Raw genomic sequence first — 19,974 nt, 5'->3', positions numbered from 1 at the left:
CGCCCCTCCGGCGGCAGCGGCGGCGCGGAGCGGCGACCAGGGAGACCCCCCCACAAGGAGGGAAAAAAAAAATCCTTCAGTTTTGCTTTCGTTTTCATTACGAGCAGTTCCTAACAGTAAATATGTGGGGAGAGGGACAGGGGGGAAGAGCATCCAGCCGCGCACAGCGCGAATTAAGAAATGCTGAGGAAAAGTGCGGCGGGGAAATACTAACGATAATAACATAAAAAGGCTCTGCGGCGGCGGCTTCGCGTGAGCCGCGAGTTGAGAGCGGCGGGCGGCGCGGGAGGCTCCCGCGGCCACGCAGCTGCGGGATGTTCGCTGGCTGTTTGCAAAGGGAGGGAAGCGGGGGTGAAGCCCCTCGGGAAGGGCAGGGGGGACCCTCAGATGATTCCTCCCGGGAGCAGCAACAATTCCTGCTGGGTGGAGAAGTTGGCGAGAGGAGGGAAGGGCTCCGTCCTCCTCGTCCCTGCCCGGGTCGCTCCCATGGGTGGCGGGCAGCGCCTGCCGTCCCTCAGGGAGGCGATGGCGGCGGTGACCGTTACCGGCCGCTAACGGTCGCGCCCCGGGCAGTCCGGCCGTGCTGCGGAGCGGGTGGGGATGGCGGCGGGCGCCGGCGGGGGAAGGAGGTGGGAGAGAAGCGACGGGGATCGGGAAAGACCCCAAGTGCTAGGGGCACTCCCGGCACCCCTCCCCGCTGCCGCCTTCCTCCTCCTCCTCCTCCTGGCCAGGGTGTCTGAGGTGGCCAGACATCGCGCGGAGAGCCTCTCCTCCCCCATTGTTCCCAGTGTCTTTCTCCCTTTTTTTTTTTTTTCTTTCCCTTTTGTTATTTGCGCTCGCATTGTGTTGTTTGTCTCTGAAGCCGCCTCATGACCAGCAACGGGATTTCACCTCGTCCTTGAGAGAGACAGAGAGAGAGAGAAAAGAAGGCGGGGGGGAGGAAAGAGAGAGGGAAGGAGAGGAAAGAAAAAAAAAAAAGAAAGGAAGAGATCAACCAAATACCCATCCCCAGGTCCCTCCCCGCACCGCTCCCGCTCCCCCAGCGCCGCGCAGCGCGTGTGTCACTTGGCGCCCCGCGCGCGGAGGAGCCATGAGAGCGAGCGGGTAGGTGCGCGGGCAGGAGCGCCGTAACTTGGCGCGCGCTGCGGGCGGCGGCGGCTCCCGCGCAGCCGGGGGAGGCGCCGGGACCCCCGGCCCGGCCCGGCCCGGCCCGGCCCGGCCCGGCGCTGCGGGGCTCGCACGCACCTCCCAAAGTTTGGCCCGGCGCGGCCCGCCCCCTCCTCCCCGCGGCGGGCGGGCAGCGCGGGGAGGCTGCACCGCGCCGCGCTGCGCGGGCCATGGCTCGCCCCTGCGGATGCTGGCGGAGCGCGCACACAGGAAGCTTTAAATTATTGTAATGGCCTCGTACATGCGACGGACGGGCGGGCGGGCCGGAGGGAGGGCGAGGGGGGCAGCGCGGCGGGCCGGGCCGGGCCGGGCGGCGGGTCGGCGGCGGCGGCGGGCAGCGCGCGCTGTTTACATGTGTGCGAGGGGCTTGTTGCTGCCGGGCGGCTCTCGCTTCCCTCCCTTCGGCTGCTTTAGGAAGATTAAAAAAAAGGCAAAAAATAAAAGGCGAAGAGGTCAGGGAGGCGACGAGTCCTCTCCCAGGTCAATGCCCGGCGGGCTGCGCTCGCCCCTCTCCTGCACCCTTCTCCCTTCCCTGCCCTCGCCGCGGCGCTGGGAGCGGGCTCTGCCGTTGCAGAAAAGTTCAGGGACTTTATTCTAACGCGCCTAGAATAAGCGGCGCTCGTCGGCGGGGACGTGAGCGGCTTTTCCCAGGGGATGGCATTGCTGCCTGCCCCTGCGCTTCGGTCAAGGGTAGCGCCAATAGAAAGCTGTGGGATTTTGGGTAATAAGTGTGGGAATCTGCGAGGGGAGTAGGTCTAAGAGTGATTTGTTTTCTTACTGCTCATGAATAATGGCCTCTAGCTTTTTTTTTTTTTTTTTTTTTTTTTTTTTTTTTTTGAAAGCAGCAGGCCAGCGGAATAGGCACGTGGGAGATTTGGAGGCGTTCAACATTTCAATCACCATCAGCAACAGCAGTAGCATAGGGGTGCCCGGGAGGACTGGAGCGCGGGGTCTGATGAGAACTGGTTTCTTAGGGAGTCTCGTGTTGCTCGCTGTTACAGGTAGCTTTCGTGGCCATCGCTGCGGCTTAACTCCTGAGAAAGGAAAGTTTACAGGATCTTAAAATTAGAGAGGAAGTGATTTTTTTTCCTATAAAGATGCATTTTGCTCCCTCCCTGACAGAGTGGGGTATTAACTTTCGCTCAAATTAAAAAAAGATGTTTTATTCCCACAGTAAAAGCGTGAGATAATGTGTCCTGTTCTCCCTCCTCCCAGTTTAAATAAAGCTAGCTGCCTACAGCCTTGCTGCAATGAGCTGCAAAGATTTAAAATCACTGCTCCTCATCAAAATATTTTATCACCTGGAACTTACCTGAGAATGGGTCCTGCATCTGCTGCTACTTTTATATCCCCTTAATCCTTCCCAGTGGTAGAAAATGCATTATTGCCTCAGAAACGGATTCTTCAGCTTGCAGATCAGACTATTTACAACTATAAAACTGGGATTGCAGAGGGAGAGTTTTTGTATTAGTTAGCTATAACCTCTAGGTTATAGCCAAGTTTGTTTTATGAGGCTCCTCTAGCTGCAAAGGGAAAGGCTGACATCAGTTTGTTGTGTTTTGTGAATGGATGGCATGTCTGTTCGGACATAATTTGAACATGAGAAGCTGATAAAACACGTGGCCATTATGTGTGGAAGTCTTGCAACAGAGCTTGCTGGTTGAGTTTAAACTGTTTGGGTTGGGAGTTACGTTAGAAGGAGTGCACGGCTTGAAAGCCGCAAGTGTCTTTCGTAAACAGATGGACATTTGAGATGCATTGACTGTTTCAAGTTAATTCGGTTACTGTGTGTGCACATGTATCTAATTTAGCTCACTAAAAGTTTTTGTAAGTGGTAAGCTAATATGTGCTTTTTGGAAAGAAAATAGAAGCATATATATCTAGTCTATATGCGTTGGAGCTCGACTTGTAGAGGTTCTTAAGGGCTGTAATTGTCCTGTTGTCATGATCTCTTAGCAGCAGGTGGGAGTTACGGGGCGCTTGCTGTTCTTCAGTTAAGCTTGTAGGCAGTTTGCTAATGAATTCTGAAATGGTAAGATACATTTCTGCGGTCTGTCTGCTGAGAAAATAGAAAAGTGTTTAAACATACATATTGCTGCACCTTTATCTTACGTGCTACTTGCCAAAACCAGTTAGGTTGAGCAATATCATTAAACTGTCAGATATATTGTTTACAGTGAGATAGTTCCTTAGTGCTCAGGATTAAGAAACAGCAGCTCTCTGTTACTTATCATAAAAATATACTGCTAGGTTCCAAGCAGGTTTGTACATAGCGTAGCTAACTCACTGCATGCAGCAGAAGAGACGGAGACTTGGCACCTCTGGCAGTGCCGCTGTAACACAACGTGGACACGGGAGCTTTGTCTCTGCTGGCGGTTCATACGTACCCCGATGCAAAATCCTGGGATGCTGACATACGGATAGGCCAAAAAATAGAACGTGTGTTGAAAAATAAGAATTCTAGTATTTAGGAGAAAGTAAATGAACAGTCCTTCTAAAAATACAACAGTATGTTCAAGTATTGCCAAAGCACTGCTGTGACGCTGTTGTGAGCTGTCATATCTTTTGACCATTATAAATAGATTAGTATTATTATAAGAATTTTTCTCCTATTAGCAAAGAAGGTTTCTCTCCCCCTCGCTCTCTACATGAGAACGCTGGCGCGTTCCTTGCGCAGGCTCAGCTCAACTGCCCCTGAAGGCCGTGGGAGGGCTGCTTACAAGCAAGTGGGCACCAGGGCCCTCAGCTATGGTAGCTGCCCTTGTCAAGTTTACGAACTCTCCTGTCCTGTAAGCTCCTTTTTATAATCTCCGTTTTCTTTACATTCTTCCTTTCTTCAAGGCATCCGAGGTGATTGTGGCATATCAGATCCAAATTTGGTTTCAATAGCATGCTAGTTTAAGCCTGAAATAAAAAGGAGCTCGTGTTCAGAGGCATTGAAGTGCTGGAAGCTTTTGGGAGATTTCTGCCTTTTTCAAGGCGTGCATCAAGAAAACTCCCTTCCAGGTTAATGACCAAACTGTAGGACGCGGGGAGTTTGAATCCAAATATGTTTCTCTTTGTGAATTTTAGTAACAAGGAAGAAGATTCAGGCCAAGACCAACACCTTAGATTCCTGTTCTACTGCTAATTCTGATACGATCGATCTGCATGTCCATTGGCATTCTGTGGACAGTGGGGGCTACAGGAAAGGCAGTTTCATTCAGTCAGTTGCGTACAGTTTGCGTACAGTCTGTTAAAGCAGCTCAAGTCTGCGTGTCGCTTGCTCTGCTGATGGACATCTTGAGAAGGTGCAAAGTTGTCATCCTTGCAGTGCTTTCACTGTGGCTCGGATTTCTTCCAGAAGACACATGCACACACGTGCTCAGGCGTCTGCACACTATGTTCTCTATATGTACGGCGCGTTGGCTGAGCAAGTTTTTATTGCCCACTGAGCACACGTGCTTTATGGTGCACACGTTTCTGGATGAGGAGACCATATGTTTCTTGACAGCTTGAAGGAGAGTCTCCTCTAATATTTCTGACAGCTTTATTTTCTCTCTTCTTCAGCCTCTGTCTTTTTTCTTTGAGCTGCAAACGTAGATTGAGACCCTAGTAATCCACAAGAGGATCCATTAATACTGGCTATTTTCAGAGGCACAAAGGACAATTACTTTTTCTTTCTAGTAACCTCCTGCTGGCTTCCTAGCTGCTTGGGAGGCAGGTGATTTTAAGACTGCCACTTTACCTAGTGCATCAAATACTGAGGAAATCTCTGCTCACCAAGATTCCAGCTCCTAAAGCCGATGGTGACACCAAAAATTGAACTTGAGTGGTCCAGAGTGCCAGCTCCCACTGTGAGGACTCGCACAACCCTCAGCACTTCTTAGAGGTAAATTTGATCCATTGGCCCTGAGCAGTGCTGACAATTGCTGTCTAAAAGACCCTTCAGTGAATTGTCCTTTAACAAAAGTCTTTTTCTTTCCCACTTCCTGTTGTCTTCTCAAATAAAAAGAAATCCCGATGACAAAGCAAAAGCATATTTTTTGTGTATAAGAGTGTATTCTGTGTCCTTTTGTTTAAGGAACAGAGTATTTACCTATATTTCAAGGAAGTAAATTGTCTGAAACTGTGGGTCAAAGTTGTTCTATAGGGATAATGTTCTTCAATTCTGCAAAATCTCTTGAAGTAAAAAATCATACAGTATGTAAAATTATGTGTCATGTAGGTGTACTTGGTCCCTTGAATGGACCTAAGTCAAAATACAAGGAGAGGTCTATACTGTATAGTACCATGTTAGTCTGCTAAATGTTTTGTTTGTGAGCATCTTAGAGAAATTGAAAAGACTTAAATATCTCATGGAATTCGACAACATTTTATACCTTGTGCAAGGAGCAGAGTTTTGTGAAATACAATCCCAATAAAATCATATCCTGTAGTTTGAATTTGAAATCTCCTGGACCCTGGCAGGGTGGTCCCTGTTTTACGTTAAATGGGTCTGTAGGATCTTGGGAAACCAGTGGCTTGTTTGGTAGGTTTTGATTTGCTGTATAAGGGACAGCCTTAACCTGCCAACTGTAGGAAGATACTTCAGAGGTACTGGACCGGTAGTAAATGTGTCTTTAAGGTCTTGTTCTTAGTGGCAGTAATTTTAATTAATTTAATTTAAAAACAGGTTTCACCCTTTGGCATGGGAAGGGTGGGGAGTTGGCTAGGCTACCAAAAAGCCTCAATAATTGAAGAATTGGCAGAATGGAGCAAATCCACCTCCTTGTACCAGGGTAATAACAGCTCCATCTTGCCCTGCAAAGTTACCTTGGCCACACCTTTGAGAAGGGGACAGAATTCATCTTTGCTTGTGCTGCTTGGAAGCCTTGAGCTGGCTCTGAAATAGGTGTAAATATGGGTTGCAGGATCTTTGGTTTCTGTAGGGGGTATATGAATAGAACAAGTCTAAATTTGATTAAGAGTGCCATGCTGTGTCTTGTAAAAGTCAGTTTAAAGAAACATATTTAATTAAACTGGTTCAGTTTCTAAACTAGGGTTGTGGAGACTCTGTTCTACACTGTTAGAACATCTTTATATATGAGTAGGTTTTCAATATAAATAAGAGCTTGGGGGACACAGTTGTAATCCTCAGGTAGCCAATTAAATATTTACTTAATACAGGTCTAAAAGTTAATTTTACAGTCTGTTTAGAGGAAAAAAAAAAAAAAAAGAGGAATTATCTGGCTAAGTCAGTGTCTATGGTCAGTGGATGGAAGAGTTGCCTTTCTGAGGTGGGAGCGCCATTTCTAATGCTGCAACTGACCTTCTAGGAGGAGATTAGTCCCAATGAGCAGATTTATACCAAGAAAAAATCAGAAATTAGAGAAGAAAATGAATGGTTTTCAAGTGACTTCAGAGCATTTTTGAAATAAAGGCGGTTGTTAACTTCCATATTAACAAATTTTTTAAGATGTGGAGAAAATACCTTTTCTTTAACAGTGATTTATATACCAGATCACACTCTGGTGGAGTCTTTTCCACTTCCTCTGCTCTGGAAAGAACCTTGGGACATTAAGGTTCCCAGGCAAAGTCACTTGTCTTTCATATGCTTTCCTTACGTGTACACAGAGTAAACTGCAGGTATGCTTTCACTGAAATGAGATTTTGGCTTATGCTGGGGTAGTGAAGATGATGCTTTTTATGCCAGAATATAGGCAGATGCATAAATAATAAGAAGCAATGAAGTGTACATATCTATTTCACTTCCATTTAGTAATGAACTGAATGTATCTGCTCTTGAAGGGTATGTAAAATATATGAGAAGTCTGTGTAGCCACAGAAAAGTGAATGTGTTAATGCAATATTCTGCTTTACTAATTCAAGTCTGGGAGAACAGCGTGTTCGGTATCAGATACTGAGTTCTCATCTGTGCTTGGGATTGACTTTATGTTTGTAGTTGTATGTGAAGTAGGACAGCTTGATTCTGAGAAAAATAAAATAATTGTTCTGATACATGAGAATGAGCATTTTTATAGAGGCACCATGGTGCGTTAAGTATTTTATGGTTGAGATAGATTAACAAATTTAGGACAATTAATTAGTTCAGGTTTGCAAGTCATGCATAGATTACTCATTCAGTATCCACACATGAGCTTTTTAGTTCCCATTGAAACCTGTTGCTGAATTGGTTTTATGCATTCTGCCCATAGCCAGAAAGAGAGCGGGAATAAAAATTACTGAGGTTGTTGTCACTTCTGTAACTATTTAGTTTCCAATTGAAACCTGAAATATATGTAATGAGGCAGTTCTACACACAGAGTTGCCCTAGGTAAGTATCATTTGGATGGAAGGGTGGAAGTTTTGCAGTTGTAGGGGAATAATATTAATTCCCATGAGAGATTACACATGAGTAAATGCTGATGAATATGTACAAATATGTACGTGTGAATTTGGTGTTTCTGAAAGGCAGTTGACAGTTTTGGAAACTGAAGGCCTCCCTTTGCCAGCAACTTGTAGCAGAGGAACAGCTCTGTACAGTTTTGTGCAGCGTATCACCAGGGTGACCTGGAATATGTTCTGTAAGCAGCACCTCTCAGGATGAGAAGGAAAGTCAGATTCCTCACACGTTTGGGCTCAAATTCCCTATAACTAACTTCTTGGGGATGCTACTTGGTAAAAATGCATATAGTAGAGTAGTAATATGTTCAAAACACACATTTGGGAACTTTAAATTACTTGCATGCTTCCTGCCTCGCCCCATCATAAACTTTCAACAGAGCAGCCTCTCCCTTTACGTACATTGTCCTTAGAAGACAGCAAATATATATGATTTTTATGAGGTAGAGGAAAAGGTGCTCCAATTTGGGTGAAATAGCATGAATATCAGCAGCATTTCCATACTTAAGCACCTCTATAACACACACAAACCCAGCATAAAGAGTAGCAGTAAGAAGCTTTAGGGAAAAATACTGCAGCACAAGCTATAAAGTTTTAGAAATTCATACAAGTTTTTTTTCCTGCTGTGCTTAATTTTAAATTCTGCTTTTTTATATTTAAAAACAAGGAAAATACCTGTAAAACCATACAGCTTGATCCAATTATTTTTATCACAAGATGTTTTGCTCTTTCTAAGCTTAAGGAGGTGCTTAAAAATGTTTCTGTGTCTTCATCACTAGTTATAAATTACCCATTTACAAATACACTCTGAATACAACTTGCAAGTTGCAGCCATGTGTTCTATGGCCGTAATTAAGAACAATATGCAAGTATAAGCTTAACTTCAGGAACATGATTTAGTCCTTTTTGTTTAAGCAAAATGTGAATGCATGAGGGCTGGGTTGTGTTTGGAAGCAGTGAGGTTTCAGGGCAGCCAGGTCTGCTTTTGAAAGGAGCTTTGACAGTGCCCTGTTGACCTTCAAGGTGATTTAGGCACTCAAGCTGCTCTTACAAAAGAGAGAGAAAAACGTGGCTCCCAAGTTACCTGTGAACATAGGTCTTCTTCATATGTTTTGAAAGCTGGCGTGTTCGTGTGCAGTAGAGATACCTTGCAGGAGCTCCGGACCCTGCAGAATTTAAGGCTCTAAGGAATGGTGTTGTGGGCAGTTAAACCTGGCAGAGATTGGCTTCTCTTGCCAGTTTTCACAGAATCCAGGCCGTTCCTCCGCAGTCGTGGGGCCTGAGGCTGGCAGGAGGACAGGGTGACTGTGGTCATGTTGAGCTGGGTCTGCAGGCTCATCGTGGTCCCGCGGCCTGCCTGGGTGGCTTGTGGTTTGGTTTGGTGTGTTGCCTTTCCCTCTTGCGAGTTATATTTCAGTTGCTGGTAAACCTCTCCATGTGCATTTAGTAATGTTTTCTGTTTTCGTCGAGAATGTGAATGTATACGGGATCTTTGTTTATAGGGTACTCCCCAAGGCTGGTTGAAACCTGGTAAAGCTGCTCCTTCTAGGTTTCCTCCGTTGATAGCAAGAGGGAGGATCCTTGAGAGAATGCTGTAGAGCAAGAGCTTCCTTCTCACCATGATCATAACGGGGAAGACTTCTCGCTAGCGCAAAGTTAGACCATGTGGAAGTGAGAGATGACCGTGATGGGCCTAGTCTCTCACCTGCTACCACGTGGGCAGACTTTGCGATGTCTCTCCACGCTGACACCGTGATGTGGGGAGCTGTCCGAAGCGGCATCCGCGCGGGCGTCCACCTGTGTGGCATTGCCACAGCAGCACGGATACGCTCAGCACTCGCTGTTCGCTGCCCTTCTATGGCCTTGGACTTACAGCTGTGTCCAAAAACCGGCTGTCTCAAAAGGCACCTTTAAAAAAAGTGGGAGAGAGCCTTGGGAGTTTGGCTCTTGATGTCCCTGGTTTTGATGGGGTAAAATTTTGCCCTCTTGCTATTGCAGAACTGTGGAGAATTGTCAATGTCTTAACAGCCTCTTATAATGCTTGCCATTTAGAGATTTTGTTTGTTTGCCACAGCTCCATTTCCCTCTCCCGCTTTGGTGAGGAACAAGTGGGGGGTTTTGTGGAGCTATGCACAATTTTCTTTTTTTAAATCAGGTGTACAGTTTAAAGAAAATGGGGGGGCTGAGGGGGAAGTGAAAGTATTTTTTTTTGTTTGTTTGTTTTTGACTATCACCTGCTTCTGAATAAACCCCTGTATACCCATGTATGTTTTTTTTTTCATTTGAAAGACACTATCTCCTTCTAAACATTTGCACAGCAAAGTAATGCATTATTGCATTTTCATAAATAATTGAAAAGCAACTTAAAAGAAAGTAGGCCAACAAAAAAAAAAAAAGGGAAAGTGTCGGTTTCAAATTTGAGAGAAGAAAAAATATGTTTCCTTCTTGATAGCAAGTCAGTTAAACGTTATTAAATCCCATTCTCCCACTGCAACGTGACCACAGACAAATTTGACAATTGACAGTTTCATTGAGGAGAGGGAGAAAATGGAGGGGAGAGTCTTTGGAACACCGAGTGTTTTATTTTGTTCCCTTTATTATTCTTTTTTTCTGCTTGGTAAGAAAGGCAATCGTGACCCTTTATCGGTTTGCAAGCGGCTGAGGAGCAAACCTCCGGAGGCTGCTTGTTGGATTTTCAGCACCGTTCTCAGCGCGGTGCTGTAATAATGCAGCCTATTTTAGAACTGTGCATACGTTAGTGTTCTGGCGCGGCATGATACAATAATGTGTGAAAAAGCCTCAGATCACACCTTGGTGAAACTTGCAGATTTCCTGCATAATCCGACAGTGAGCTCTTGTCAGGTTTTGACTATATGTAAAGTGAGAACAAAGTTTCCAGAAGCAAAGCACAGGCCTTGGATGCATTTTTATGGCTGTTTGGGGATTTTGGCCCTGACATAGTTATGAATGTGCCTGACTTGAAGCGCTTGAGTCCGACTGTAGCCAACGGGCCTCCTTCTGTGCTTCAAATTTGGCACCTGCTCCAAGTCCTCTCCCAAATTGGAGCTTTATTTTTGCTAGTGTGGAGACAGATGAAAGAGCCAGTGTAAATTATTTTATAAAAAATTATCAGTCAACATGAGCGCTTGAGCACTATTTGAAATGAGTAATTTTTGAATAACAATACGGTGTGTTTTATCCGGTTACAGAGCCATGTGTCATGTGCGATGTTAGCTTGCCACAAATATCATCACCTGGCTGCTGATACCCAAGCCCTGAACTGTTTTCATGCGAATCTGACTGAGAGCGGCCCGGCAGACTGGAAACAAAGCCGTATTCAGTTACAAACACTCTCGGTGCAAGGTAAGGACTAGTGCTGCTATTCCAGGGTTGTTGCTCCACTTTGTGGGGGTTCCTGGCTGCTGATTTATACCGTAACAGAAGTCACGGGCGCAGTGCAGGAATTCCTGGGTGAGGTGCCGGGACGTGTGTCAAGCAGGAGGCCTGGCTAGAAGATGCCAGTGCTCCTTCCCAGCCTTGTGACGAGGGATTGCTGGTATCAACGTGTTGCTGCCTGGCAGCTTCAGATCAGAGCTGCCACCAGAGAGGAGAGCGCTACTGGAGTAGGCCTGGGCGAGTGGAAGCCACGTGCAACCTATCCATCTTCCAGAGGGAAAAATAACAGTGTATTAATTCTTCCCGGGTTTACTGTGTCTCATTCCATTTTTTTAATGAAATCATTGGGGCTGTATTTTAAGTCCCATCATTTTCAGTTGGGGTGATACATTTGTTGTGGGTTTGGAATTTGGGGTGCTTTTCACCCAGGTTTCGTAGAAACACCTGACGTGTGAGGTTAGTTCCTGAACACCTTCTGTGCTTGATTTATCCTCGCAGGTTGTCAGGGTATTCAGATGACCTGAAACCGAGGAAGCGAGAGGGAGCTCAGCTGGCAAAAGTCTGACATCGAGTCTGACTGCGGTTCAAGATTTTTTCGCGGAGCGAAGCCCAGGCTGTGTAGGAGGTGAAGAAAGCCGCCTTCACCTTCTCCATTGTATCCAGAAAGCTCTATCCAAAACAGCGTGCATTTTCCAAGTGGTGGTTAACCTAGTTAGCTCGCGTTGTTTCAGACCTAAGATGCTTCTGCGAGGGGGCGCAGGGATATTTCATGAGCGCGACGTCTGTCCCGCGACAGGCTTGGGGCTGGGAATGCTCCAGTGGTGCTTCAGGAGGCTCCCTCAGCCAGGGGCACCGTCCCGGAGCAGCCAGCACTGCTTCTGTCCTGCTCGCGATCGAACGCCTGTCGCGTCAGGCACTGCTCTCTAGCATGGGTCTGCGGGTTGGCTTTTAGCGAAGCGGCTTCACAGCTTTTAGCCTGCTTGGAAATTTTGGAGGTCCTGCAGCAGGCTTGGTCACGAGAGGCTGCAGATCTTCAGCTGGGGGATGCTCAGCAAACAGTGTCATTTTTTGTCAGGAGTTTCCTTCCCTTGGCTGGCATCTTTTGGGGTGTAAGGGCCTGTCTGGGGACCGTCTGTCTTGGGAGGGTTCTTGTGTAGGTTGAAAGAAGGGGTTTTTTGGGGCAAAAGATAGTCATTTTGTTGATACAGAAGAGTATGTATCATTGTTTGTGTTATTACTGTTTTACATACTTTGTGTTCATAAGAACAGCATATTGATGACTGTGTGTTACAGCTCTGTCTTTTGGTGGCTTGTTTTCTTTCTGAAAAAGGAAGAAAGCTGCATTCTTACTAAGAAAAGCCCCAAATGATAATGGACCAAATATTAGTGCTGTGCTCGTGCACGATCATGTTCAGAAAGACTAGGGCATTGCGTATAAATTGCCTTCGTGTTCGTTGGGTTAGCAGCTGTCAAATAAGTGATTATAGATGTTGGCAGAGCTTTTCCTTTCTGAGAGCAAGGAATGGAAATGTAACAGATGCCATTTAATATGGACCAGCACCTACGTTCTGTTTCTGGGTTTGGCTCTATTGCCTGGTGGCCAAAGAAAGTTTCTTAACCTCTTTTTTATTTTGCTATAGCATTAATGATAGCGCTAAGTAGAATAACAGATTAAGAGCGGTTGTTGTTTTAGATGAGCTTTACTTTGCCGGGCAGTGATAACTTTCCACCAGGAATAAACTGGTGCAAGGCTGTGCCAGGGCTTCATTTCCTAGCGATTTTTTTTAATTTGTTAAGTGACAAGGCTTTTTTGATACCAGGCACCATACTTGAAGTCCTGTTGAAGAGCAAATGAAGCGTTGAGATGCTATTTTTTGCAGCATAGGAGTTTATGGTGACTCACTTAGTGTTTGTAATGCTTGTGACAGATTTAAAAAAATCAAATCAGTTACTCTCAGTGAGACGGATACGCTCAGCCAGACCCTATTTGAGAATTATTTGCTGCACTGTTAAGACCAAAGTACACATCCCCCCCTCCTCCCCCCGCAAGAATCCAGCTTATCATGAAATGTTTATCAGAGCCATATAAACATTTCTCGACTGCTGAATTTTGAAGGGAAATTCTTTTCAGTCTAACGTATGTATTGCAAGCAAAACTCTGCACAGATGAGAAAAAAATATAATTAGCTTGGTTGCAGCCCTCCTTACTACCAAGCATGCCAGCATCTGGCAAGGGTACGGCGATCTGGGAATTCACTGCTTGGAGCCATGGAACAAAGTGTTCTGGTCCGACCCCGGCAAGCAGAGTCCAGGGCTTGAACTGGAATCTTCAGGAGCAGAAAAGTCTTAAGTGTCTGGAAAATTGGCCTGTTGAGTCACCACGCAGGCACTAAAACAAAACTAATTTTAAGCAGGTCAGAGTTCAGTGATTCCCTCTGGAATCTAATTTTTTTTCCCTTTAAAAAAAAGTCTCATGTTTTAAGTGAAAAGGGTCAAAGTTGATGCACTGCTACAATTTTTGAATGCTTTCCCTTAAGAACAGCCACCCAGGCTAGGATTAGCATGAAGGGCTGCTAGGCTGGCACTTCAGTGTCTGGGTTAAAAATATTTTAAAGCCGTAAATGCAGTCAGAGCGGAGAGAGAGAGATCCCTGGGAGCCTTCCTATTCAAAAACGTGTGAGCTCAGGGCAGCAACTGCAATGTAATTTAGGGCAGTATATGCTTCATAGCTTTAGAGCATATTGCCTCTTGTTAATGTTACATCGGAGGACAGTGGGATAGTAGTAATTTTAGAAAGGTGGTATTCCTGTTTGTTTTACATTGGAAACTTCAGAATAAATAAAAAGAAGCATCAATTGAGGAAGAAATGTAACCGCAGAAAAAGCAGCAATGAATCCGCTTCTGAGCAGACTATAGAAACGACCGGGGGAAGTGGGTATAGAAACATTTTCGTGGGAATGCAGCTGCGAAAGGAACCGGGCAGACAAAGGCAAAATCAGGTATGTACTTTAAAAGGCATGTGGGCAAACTTTTGTCAAAGAGCCCAGTGAGGAGCCTGCTCACATGAAATTACAAAATGTTTTGGGGGATCAAATGACAATGTATTGCTTTTCCATTGCTGAAGAAATGGGTCTGTCTAAGCAGGAATGATTCAAATAGCTGGTTTAAAAAACAAATACTTCTGAGAGCGAGGGAGATTTTTTCTTCCCATTCCTTTATGAGAATGATTTCCTCTTTCTTCCTTCATATCTTACAGAGTTCCCTTTAAATCTGTGAAGGAAAAGGACTGAGCTACCTAGGGGGACTGGCGTAGGGATTCTGTTTGTGTGGGGCTTTGGGAGCTTGGTGATCTCTGTTTATCTCTTAGGAAATGCTCATGCTTGCACAACACAGCAAATGCAACACGCAGATGTCAGAACAGCTAAAAGCAATGAAGGCTGTCTAGGAAAAGCAGTGCCAAACCTACTGGTCGAGGGCTGAGAAGTAGCAGTTGGGGCTTCTGCTTTCTTTTCTTCTCTGTTCCTCTTTATGACAGTAGGCAAATCTCCAGGCCAGTGCAAAAACTCCTCGTTCCTGCTTGAGATGTAGCTCGTGACTGCGCTGTTGGTGCGAGGATGTTCATGGCAATGGTTGCCCACATAGGTTTATATATATATATAAGTATATATATATAGACATATACATGTATAGGTCATCAGTGCTGTGTCTGCTGAATGATATGACTTTCATGGAGCTCCTGTGTTTCTCTGCAGTGGTTGTTTAGTAAGTGGCTCTTTGAGTGACAGTGCTATAAAGTTTAAAATTTATCAGGAGAATCCCAGTCTAATTCTACAGTATGTAAGGTTACTGGAATGCCTCTCCTTCGTTCTCCTGCAGGTATTCAATACACGAGGATTTAAACATGAGGATGTGTGAGGCTCTGAGATCTAGTTTGTTTCCCAGGTTATGATGAGGTTTCATTCTTCTCAGACCTTACAAGCTGCTACCATACTGTATTAAATACTTATTTAAATTTAGGGAAAAGTTACTGTTGTGCAGCTGGTTTTGCGTTTAGGAACACAGCTTTTAGCCCTTTGATGTCGGCATGTTTGAAGGAAAAAGAAGTGCTTACTTTAAGCTGAACTCGAATGGTGCAGGCAGGTGACAGATTGAATTTGCGGTATCATTCGCTTTGCTAAGGAAGTAAGTGGAGCACTGAGCAATGCCGGGCCAACGTGCACCGCGACGGGAGGTGGCGTAGCTTGAGTGCAACGCAGTGCTGGATCCGAATTATGGAGCAGATCTTCCATCTTAAGGGATAATGACAGTTCTGCAAAAAAAGTCTGTGTGATTTGTGTACCTGTGGTTCAAAATCATGAAGCCGGGATAAATCAGTCAAACTTTCAGCCCTGGTGCTTTCACTCACGGTGACAGATAACTTTCAAACTGCAGTTTGTTTGTAGGTTTCAGGTTTTTACCTTTTAGAAAAACATACTTGGCTCTGCTAGAACGAGACCCAGAGTAAAATTTGCAGTAGAGGAGAATCTGGGGGAGCCAAGAGGCAGAGTGCTGTTTGTGTGGTTCTCAAGCATCCTGCTGATTTTCCGCTGGAGTTCAGCACTAGCAATGCTACAGTTTTCCTTGTATCCAGGCCCGTTAAAATCTTACCCTAGCACAAGAGGGTCGCAGCACGTGTGTGCTGTGCTGGTCCCTTCTGTTTAACTGGCAATGCTTTTACGCTTACACTAGCTATCAGAATATGACAGGTCAACGGGATCACTCTCTTTATACGAAGCACACCTGAAATATCTGCTTAGGTAGCGCCTGTGGTTTCTTAGGAAATATTCAACCCAGTAGGGAGCTGCAGGACTCACCTCCATCTCCCAAGGGTTAACAGTAACCTATAATAATAATCTTGTGGCACAAAAATGCTTCTTTTTATGCATTACCTATTTCCAGAGGCCTAATTTAGGTTTTGTATCAAAATGGATATCACAAACGCTTGAGCTTCCTGCTGAGAAGGAAAGTGCTACCGAGAGCCTCCGTTCCCTGATATTCTCCGGGTGCCTGGGAGGGGTGAGGAGACCAGGAAACGATTGCTGCTCTCTAGCAGGATGGGCTGCAAAGGTAAAGGAGTTTGGCAGTGTTTTTCCTGGGAAACCTTGACCTTTGCTCCCTTCTAGAGTATCTCCCTCTTGCTGTTTATCTCTCCATATGGATCTATATCTGCATATAAGGGGCAAACTTAACCAGTACCCAGGGCAGGGGCGGGGGGAAAAGAAAAGAAAAGAAAAAAAAAAGAAAAAAAAAAAAGAAAAAAAAAAAGAAGAAAAAAAAAAACGATTTAGGTTTAGATCGGATTAGGCAGATTTAGAAAAATCAGGTGTTCTCACTGCACAAAAACATCACGTGCCATTAAAGGCAAAGACTACCCTAATGCAGCAAGATGAGATGATGTGCATGTATTCCTAAAGACAGGTAAGTCCATTCAAAGATTGGTATATTGATGTATAGGCACCTTTGCTTTATCTGTACACATTTCCTGCCAGATTTACCTGTAGACCCAGCTAAAGTGCCTTCACCCATTACTTTGATACAGAATGTTGGATATTCTCACACATGCACACACATACACACACAAAATTCCCTGTGAGAAGTAGAAACAAGAAAAACAAAAACTGGAATTTAAGAGAAAAAATTCTGAAAATCAGCAATGCTTGCTGAACACCCAAGTACATTTTTTTTTTTCTCTCTGGTATTGATTTTTTTTTGCTGGAAACACATGTGGCAGGAGAAGAAAGATTGTAACAAAACCAAAGAAGTGCTTGTCTTCCAGAATTTCCTCGCAGCTGGTATTTTTTCCTGCCTTTTTTTGAGCAAAATTTTGTTACATGGCAGAACTACTCCCAAAGCTGCCCTGCTCCTTCTGCCCATGGAGTTTCCCTCAGGGGTGGAGGATCCCTTTTGTGGCAGCCCCTGTGCTGTTCAGCCCATGGGCCACAAGCCCCCCTCTGTCTTCCCTAGTGGCTCCTCCTAGGGAACTGTCTTCCTTGCCCAGTCCTCAGAGAGAAAGAGTTCTTGGCCCTCCTGGTTATTTCGGTTTATCAAATTCACGTGCTGAAATATGGACCGGGTCCAAAGAGCTCCCCTGGCCCGCAAACCCATGGCAATGCATATGGGTAGAGAGCTTTCCACACATCATCCAATGGTAGGGAGCAGGATGGTCTGCTGTGGAGGGGACAAAACTCCTGTTTTGCCTGTGAGACAGTTCTGGATGCTGCCTCAGTGGGCTGGCTGACCGGCCACTAGCCCATCCCTGTTGGAAGTCCTTGGGTATGTACACAGAAGTGTGCGCACACCCACACGCACGGGGGTGCGGAAGGCAGAGGAGGCTGCAGGAGGTTGATACCAGCGCTGCCCATGCGGGCTTGTATTGACCTGGACCCTCAGTGACTGAACACAAACATGGTCCTTATGCAGTGGGGCACTGGCCACCTCCACCGGCTTGTGGAGCGCCTGGCACCGACTGTGGAGAGCGGCAGCTCTAGGCCCTTTCCCAGTGCTGCAGCGCTCGGGCGTTTTGGTGAGTTGTTCGACCTTTTGTTTGTCAGTTTTCATGTGTTTAAAGATGCTTATACAGCCCAATCGTCATGCATGGGTGTTGCAAGAACTAATTAATTACCATTTGTACAGTTTTGGAGACTTATAGCCCTAAATAAACAAGAACTTAATCTGTTATTTTCTTCATATTTATACTACAGGCAAAATCTACTAATTTATTTCCAAATGCGTGACACCCAAAAACTATCTTCACACTTCTAAGCGAAGTCGGGGCTTGATGCCAACACTTTTTTTTCCTAGTGAATATGGTATACTTGTATGCTCAAATAGAATGGTACAGCCTTTCAGTTTTTCACTCAAGAGCTGGAAATTTGTCCTTACATCTTTCTCTGCACGTAAGCTCTAAATATTGGGTGTTTCTATTTCATCAGATTCTTCATCCACACGATTTGATTGTTTGATTGTACCTATTGCCAGTTATCCTTCAGATACGTATTTCTTTGGGAATAGCTCTTACAAACGAGTAAACTGTACATGCTGTTTGTTTGTTTGTTTTCTCTCCCCATGTATTCTGTGGTTTCCTTTTACATTAATTCTTCCACTTAGAGGGTATTAGGAAAGAGGAATGGAGACAAAATATTATAGAGAGGCTGATCCTCATTCTGTGTGTGCAGTGAAGCCTCTCTGTAGTACATAGTTTGGGAAAAAGAAGTAAATCATGTCCCAAACCTGATGTAACATTACAGAAATGTCATGTGTCAAATGTCATTGGTTCAGCGTGGAACATCTAGACACAACAAGATGAAGGAAGTCAGAGTTCCAGTCTGTGTCTGAATTTGCCATCATATGGGAGTTAGAGCAGAGCAGAGAGATTTTTTTTTCTTTCATATTTTAATTTCCTTTGTTTTAACAAAATATTGTTTTTAAATGAAGGGGGGAGGAGAGTAATGTGCCACTGACATGCTTTGGGATCTGAGGCTCCTGTGGACCCCATAGGATGTCAATGGACTCATTAAGATTTAGCCAAGTTTTATGCATTATTCATAATATACATTCACAGCATGCACCCTAAAGACTGTCTCCTGTGAATGCTTAGTCAGAATCATTTGCATTCTGTATTATGGATCCATAATATAGAATACATTTAGTGTGTTTTTTTGTATTGTTCTTTACACACATTTCCAACATTTACTGTTATGGAATATGCAGCAAATGTGTTTAAACAATAGCGTGTGGTTGTATTTTATTACTCCATAAAAACTAATGCATAATAGGGACCTTGATGAAAATTAATTATTGCATATGGGGAATGGACAGGTTTTTTCCTCTTTTTAGCTTCAGTGTCATCCTAAATGTACTTTTCTAATATGTTTAAGGGTTTGTTCTTTAGTTCTGATTTGATATTTTGTAATCTTTTTGTTTCAAATACATATAAAAATCATTTTTGATGTGGGAGGTTGGCAGGTGATGAAACATTGAATTGAAGCTTAGATGTTTAATAATCATAAGAGCCGTTTGCTGTGCGTTTAATCCTATGAACATTATTTCTGCTGTACATGACAAGACAAAAGAGTCAACAAAACACCACATCCGAAAATTAATTCTCCTCCTGTCATCTGAAGTGTTGAAGCTCTTCTCTCTTCTCTCTCCCTCAGCTGCCATTGCATCCTGGGGATTGGGCTGATCCCAGCATTGCCACTGGTCCATTGAATGGCCCAGGCAACTTCTTTCACAGATTTCTGCCTTGGTTTCCTCATCTGTGGCACAGAAATAGAAGAAATAGTACTCCTTAAAATTCACTCTCTTACCTGGCTATTTATATTGGCACCTTTAGACTCTTGTCACTGTGGCTAGAGAACAAAACTTTTGGAAAGGCCGTTCTGAGAAAACTAGATTTCCTCTGGGTCCAAATTGCAGTAGAGTGAAGTCAGGGAGGTACGAGAATTATCATCTATGTGCAGAATCTGTTAAAAGATTTTTTTTTTCCCCCTCCAATTTCTTCCTGTTTGGAAAAGAACTGACTAGAAAACAAGAGGGGAAAGAAAAGAGGAAAAAAAAAAGAAAAAGGAACACAGGGAAAAAGCAGTGCAAGTTTTACCCAACTTTATTGACTGTTATTAAGGAAGAAGGCCAGATCTCAATCAGGGGCAAAGTCCAGGATCATATGGCATCTTTTGCAGGTGTGTTTTTGCAGGGAAGCAGCCCTTAGGTGTCTTTAGGAAGACATAGAGAATGCAAGAGTTTGTTTTTTTTTTTTCTTTCTTCAGAAGGGTGTTAGAAGGTTCTACAGACTTTCTCCCCTTCTAACACAAAAAGCTGTGGGGTATTGCTGATGTCCGTGCCTCAGCAGCTTAGCTTGCAATGGGCAAAAGTAGGTTCTTGTGCCCAAATATCCACAATGCTGAAGGATAACAGAAATTATCAAGTGATTTTGCATAAAACTTTTTTTAAATGTTACTGCATCTGATGAAAACCAAAAGTTTGTCAAAATGTTTAAAATAAGCCTCA

The 19,974-nt window shown here is 44.5% G+C and overlaps 1 protein-coding gene and 1 long non-coding RNA gene across 2 annotated transcripts in view; one reads left to right on the top strand and one right to left on the bottom strand.

Moving 5' to 3' along the window:
• Positions 1–821: 821 nt before the first annotated feature.
• On the bottom strand, positions 822–1,128 carry LOC148594012 (uncharacterized). The gene is made up of 2 exons (XR_015913589.1): positions 1,003–1,128; positions 822–897 (listed from the first exon to the last, which is right to left on the bottom strand). It is a non-coding gene; the product is annotated as an uncharacterized LOC148594012 (long non-coding RNA).
• SOX5 (SRY-box transcription factor 5) overlaps positions 967–19,974 on the top strand; it is a 599,951-nt gene continuing 580,943 nt past the window's right edge. Inside the window, exon 1 of the mRNA XM_088528386.1 lies at positions 967–1,104. The gene's annotated coding sequence lies outside the window, so the exon portion shown is untranslated. The remainder of the gene's footprint in view (positions 1,105–19,974) is intronic.

This window comes from Tinamus guttatus, unplaced genomic scaffold (assembly GCF_059628265.1).
Source record: "Tinamus guttatus ecotype Peru unplaced genomic scaffold, ASM5962826v1 Tinamus_guttatus_pri_ptg000308l, whole genome shotgun sequence".
In the NCBI taxonomy this organism is placed as follows: domain Eukaryota; kingdom Metazoa; phylum Chordata; class Aves; order Tinamiformes; family Tinamidae; genus Tinamus; species Tinamus guttatus.
The sequence above is the reverse complement of the archived record's forward strand: the minus strand, read 5'-3'. Positions and strand labels throughout refer to the sequence as shown.